The sequence below is a fragment of the Triticum aestivum genome, chromosome 4B (genome assembly GCF_018294505.1).
Source record: "Triticum aestivum cultivar Chinese Spring chromosome 4B, IWGSC CS RefSeq v2.1, whole genome shotgun sequence".
NCBI lineage: Eukaryota > Viridiplantae > Streptophyta > Magnoliopsida > Poales > Poaceae > Triticum > Triticum aestivum.
Window position 1 is genome coordinate 656,767,622 of NC_057804.1, and position 5,738 is coordinate 656,773,359.

The window sequence follows — 5,738 nt, forward strand, 5'->3', positions numbered from 1 at the left end:
CGAGCATCAAGCTCCTATTACTGGGTGTCTTTTGAACATACCTTGAGCCTCGTCTAGCCGCTTATGTACAAGCGCGATGTCGGCATCTGCTACGTCAAGTTGCCGCTTTAGTTCGGCAGATTCATCAGTCCGGCTAGCCACCGAACGCCTCGCCACCTTCATGGAATAGGAGGCACATTATACCTGGGGTTATGATCCTCTGTGCGCTGTCACTCGTGACGACACACAGAGTCTCAGGGGCTACTATTCATACATGGCACATTTAATATGCGGCTCTACCAAAAGGTACACCTTTTTACATACCTCAAAGCCTGTTAGTAAACTCCTGGCAGCCTCGTACAATCCGCTTTCCGCGGATGAAATCCTTCCAATCACCGTATCCATCAACATACGGTGTTCTTCTGAGATGGACGCCCTACTAAGCAGATCCTTCAGCCCCTCCGCCGGCGCGCAAGAGGGTGCCAGACTAGTCTGACGACCTTTCCCAGGGTCCGGACTTGAAAAAACCCTCCGGGACGATACCTCGGGGTCGCCAGCCTCATGAGACGGTGGAACAAGGGGAGGCGTTTCGCTCTCTATCATCTTTGGACGAAGATCCCCTGAAGATGAGCTCTGCTGAGAAGGGTTGAGATCCGAACTGCAAGATAATGTTTCGGTTATTTTCCTCAGGAATAAAACATGAATGTGATTCATTATGTAACCCCTCCCTTCACTTACGCCTCGGGAGAGAGCGGGTCCCCTTTAGGGGGCGATTCGGCTGGGGCGTTCTCCGGTGCCGAACCCTCTGACGAAGATTTCTTTCCCCGTTTTGAGGTTATCACCCCCGGGTCTTCAGAGGCAGTCCTTTTCTTTCCCTGGTCGGGAGAATTTTCGATTCTTCCCTTCCTAACGGCCTCCTTCATGGAGGCGGTAGCTCCTTGGTTCCCCCCTTCGCCTTCCGCCAACGGCGCGGCCTCCAGCATCCTGGTTAGCATGGGATTCAGTACGGTCTCGGGCAGGGGGGCTGGACACCTGATAAGCTTTGCCTTCGCTATACACTCCTGTTCAAAGGGCAACTCTGCTAAAGGGTAGATTGGATAAAAATATGGATGGTATGTTCAAATACGGGGCTACTTACTTTAGCATCCGGGCGGTTGCAGCTCAGACCTGCGTCCTCAGACAAATCCGGACACCTTGCTTGTGATCCGAAGAACAATTTGTACATCTCCATGGGTGTCATTCCCATGAAATGTTGTAGGACTCGTGGTCCCTCCGGATTGAACTCCCACAGGCGGAGAGGTCAACGTTTGCAGGGCAGTGTGCGGCGAATCACCATGACTTGCGCCACTACAGTCAGATTGGTATATCTTTCTAGAAGATCTCGAATACGGCCCTGCAGCAGGGGCACATCTTTTGGCGGTCCCCAGATAAGTCCTTCATTAACCCATGATGCCAGCCGTGGTGGGGGACCCGAGTGAAAAGTAGGCGGTGCCACCCATGTGGTGCCCCTAGGAGCTGTGATGTAAAACCAGTCCCGTTGCCATAAGCCGAGCTCCTCTTGAAAAGAGCCTTCGGGCCATGGAGCGTCGTCCATCTTGCTTATTATTGCCCCTCCGCACTCAGCGTACTGCCCCTCAATCACTTTTGGTTCCACTTTGAAAGTTTTTAGCCACAATCCGAAGTGAGGGGTGATATGGAGGAAGGCCTCACACACGACAATGAATGATGAGATCTGGAGGATGGACTCCAGAGCTAGGTCGTGGAACTCCAACCCATAGTAAAACATAAGCCCCCTCACAAAGGGATCGATCGGGAAGCCTAGTCCCCGAAGGAAATGAGATGCGAACACCACGCTTTCACCAGGCTGGGGAGCGGGAATAGCTTGCCCTTGAGTAGGCAGTCTATGCGAGATTTCGTCGGTTAGATACCTGGCATCTCTTAGCTTTCGCACATCTTCTTCCGTAATGGAGGAAGGCATCCACCGGCCTTGAGGGTCGGAGCCGGACATCTTCGAAGGTCCGAAGCGCCTAGAACTAGAGCTTTGGGTGTTGGAACTCGAAGCGAGGGGCGGATTTGATTGATTTAAGAACAAGGGAGCCGGGCCTTGGTTCCTTTATAAAGGAGGTGAATACCAAGAGCCCTCCCCGTAACCGTTTGAGACTCGCTTTCAATTAGGGAGTCATACCTAAGTCACGGTTGGGTTACCCACGCCTGTATTAATGAGAACCCCGGAATAAGGGGACACGATCTCTGCTTTGACAAGACGTGCCAAGAAAACTGCCTCGCTAAACACGCCGAGGTGGAACGGTAAAATGAATAAAAGGCCTGGCCGTGGCATGATGTCACGCCGCGGAATACGTCAGCAGATTCGATTGATGCAAATATTATTCTCTCTACGGTGGAACGTGGAACTTATTTTGCAGAGTCGGACACTACCCTGGTGTTCAACATCTTCTACGGAATATTCAGGGGCTACTGAGGGAGTCCTGGATTAGGGGGTGTCCGGATGGCCGGACTAAGACCTTTGGCCGGACTCCCGGACTATGAAGATACAAGATTGAAGACTCCGTCCCGTGTCCGGATGGGACTTTCCTTGGCGTGGAAGGCAAGCTTGGCAATACGATATGAAGATCTCCTCCCATTGTAACCGACTCTGTGTAACCCCAGCCCTCTCCGGTGTCTATATAAACCGGAGAGTTTTAGTCCATAGGACGAACAACAATCATACCATAGGCTAGCTTCTAGGGTTTAGCCACTTCGATCTCGTGGTAGATCTACTCTTGTACTACCCATATCATCAATATTAATCAAGCAGGAGTAGGGTTTTACCTCCATCGAGAGGGCCCGAACCTGGGTAAAAACATCGTGTCCCTTATCTCCTGTTACCATCCGCCTAGACGCACAGTTCGGGACCCCCTACCCGAGATCCGCCGGTTTTGACACCGACAGTTAGCTTCTCCACCCTAGAATCATGCTCATCTCCAAAGGCCACTTCCAGCTCAATCTTACCCACTAGGTATGCCAACTTACCAGGAACCACTCCATCAAAATCAGTGTTGGAAGTCTTGAGATTTTTGTCAGTCAAACCCATGCGGTGGAAGGTCTCGTAATAAAGGATATTAACGTTGCTGCCTCCGTCCATGAGCACTTTAGTGAACTTGTATCCACCAACCCGAGGCGCTACCACCAAGGCCAAGTGACCCGGATTATCAACCCGGGGAGGGTGATCCTTCCTACTCCATAGAATAGGCTACTCAGACCATCTCAAATAACGAGGAACTGCCGGCTCAACAGCGTTCACAACCCTCTTATGAAGCTTCTGGTCTCGTTTACACAAATTGGTGGTAAACACATGATATTGCCCACTATTCAGCTGCTTTGGATGGCTCTGGTATCCACCTTGCTGTTGTTGCTGCTGACCACCCTGGCTAGATTGCTGGTTATGACCACCTTGATTACCCTGAGAGTTGTGAAAATTGGAATTTGAACCGCCGCCCTGGCCATGAAAACCGCCGCCACCTGAGCCGCCGCCCTGCCCGTGATTACCGTCGAACATGTTGGAATTCTTAAAAGCCTTCATGATCGTACAGTCCTTCCATAAATGAGTGGCTGACTTCTGCTGAGTGCCATGCCTTGGACAGGGCTCATTTAGTAACTGCTCAAGCGTTGGGCTTGACCCGCCGGACCGGGGAGGTGGCCTCCCCTTACGTCATTGATTGTTACCCTGCGCATTGGTGTTAGCCACAAATTCCAACCTACCATCAGCCTTACGTTTATTACCTCCTTGATTTGCCGGGTTATGCTGAGGGCCCTTGCCGTTGCCATTCTTCTTTCCCTTCCCCGTCTTTTTATCATCAGACTCAGGATCCTTGGTACTGTCAGAGTCGGCGTACTTGACCAGAGCCGCCATCAGCGTACCCATATCATTGCAATCACGCTTGAGCCGCCCAAGCTTCATCTTAAGAGGCTGAAAATGGCAATTTTTCTCCAACATTAAGACTGCAGAGCCGGCATCCATCTTATCAGACGAATGTATTATGGCCTTGACCCGGCGCACCCAATGGGTTGTGGACTCGCCCTCCTCCTGCTTGCAATTAGTCAAATCTACAATTGACATGTCTGCTTGCATGTATCCTCGAAGTTCTGAATGAACCGGGCTTTTAACTCTGCCCATGAACTGATGGAATTAGGCGGTAGCCCCTTCAACCAAGTGCGGGCGGTCCCATCCAACATCATGGTGAAGTACTTGGCCATCGCAGCGTCACTGACCTCCAGTAACTCCATAGCCATCTCGTATCTTTCAATCCATGCCCCAGGATGTAAGTCGGCCATATAATTAGGCACCTTCCTAGGTCCCTTGAAATTCTTGGGAAAACGCTCGTTATGCAGAGCCGACACCAGACAGGGGACACCTGCGGTCCTGGTGGCCACGCCTGCCTCAATATAGAGGTCGTCGGATAAACCAAAAAAGGCTGGTAAGCCATCAGCTGAGCCGCCTGCTCGGTCGCCTGCTGAGCCGCCCGCTCAGCCTCTTGACGTATTCTGTCCTGATCCACCAAGTTAAAGGCTCCATTGCATGTCGGGTCATGCTCGCCTGGCTGGTACGGCGTCGGGCATTGCTTGAAACGGCCGCCGAGTCCATGTGCCTGCTATAACTCGGGCTCCGGCTCGGACGAGGGGTTAAATGAATCCTATCTCGGCTATATGAGTACGCCTCCTGCTGTGCTAAGGCCGTCTGAAGGAGTTCTCTAATCCAGCGGGTTTCAACCGCCGTCGGAGAGTCGCCATCCATCGGGAGAGCCGCCAGTCGTGCCGCCGCCGCGATCATGTTCTCCAACGGGTTAGAATAATGACCCGGTGGTGTTGGTACATACTGAGGTGGAGCAGTGTTCATACGGGAAGGCCCCATCACCTGTGGTTGAACCGGCGTCCCAACCCCGGGTGCCGCAACCCGGTCTATCTCCGGCGGGTTACTGGGCCTTGCATCGGGTGTATGGAAGAGGTTTCGAGGATCATAAGCCAAAGGGAGCCGAGACTGAGTCTTCTGGTATCTTCTCCTCATGACCTCATTGGACGCATTCTGATCCATCGTGGGCCGAAAAGTCTGCGCTTGAATCTGCTGAGCCTGAGCGTCCAGAGCCACCCGCTCTGCGGTCATCCTGACATCTTTCGCTGCCAGATCTTCCTTAGCCTGCACTATATCTAGTTTCAACTACGCCACTTCCGCATCCGCGGCGATTAACAAAGCGGTCATCTTATCCGTGAGATCCATCAGCACCTAAGCCGGCGAGCGCACAGGGCCTCCTGCCCCGGCTGCTGCTGACCCGGAGGTTATTGCTGCCGCAGTTGTGGACTCTTGAATGGGTTGCGTGCCGGCCATGAAGATTCCGACCCTGCTCGGCGGCTCAAGGAGATCCGAAATACTGCTGCCATCGGAACATCCCCCAAGCCCGCCGTCTTGTAGTTGATATAACGAATCCGTCTCGCCTGTGGATGACTCATCATCAGAATAGATGGCCATCTCACCGCCAGATGCAGACCCTTTAGAGAGTCCTCCATGGATACATCCCACGAAGGCACGCTTCACAGCAGGCAGAGCCCAGGCGGGTCTCGCACGCTGAGCCGTCTCGACGAGGTCGATGCAGATGTCCGGCTCAGGGCCTGGCTCACCGATCTTGCCGATGAAGACGTGGATTCCGCCGAAGGGGACCCGATACCCATACTCAATTGAGCCGGCGTCGGGGCCTCAGCCTGCGTCG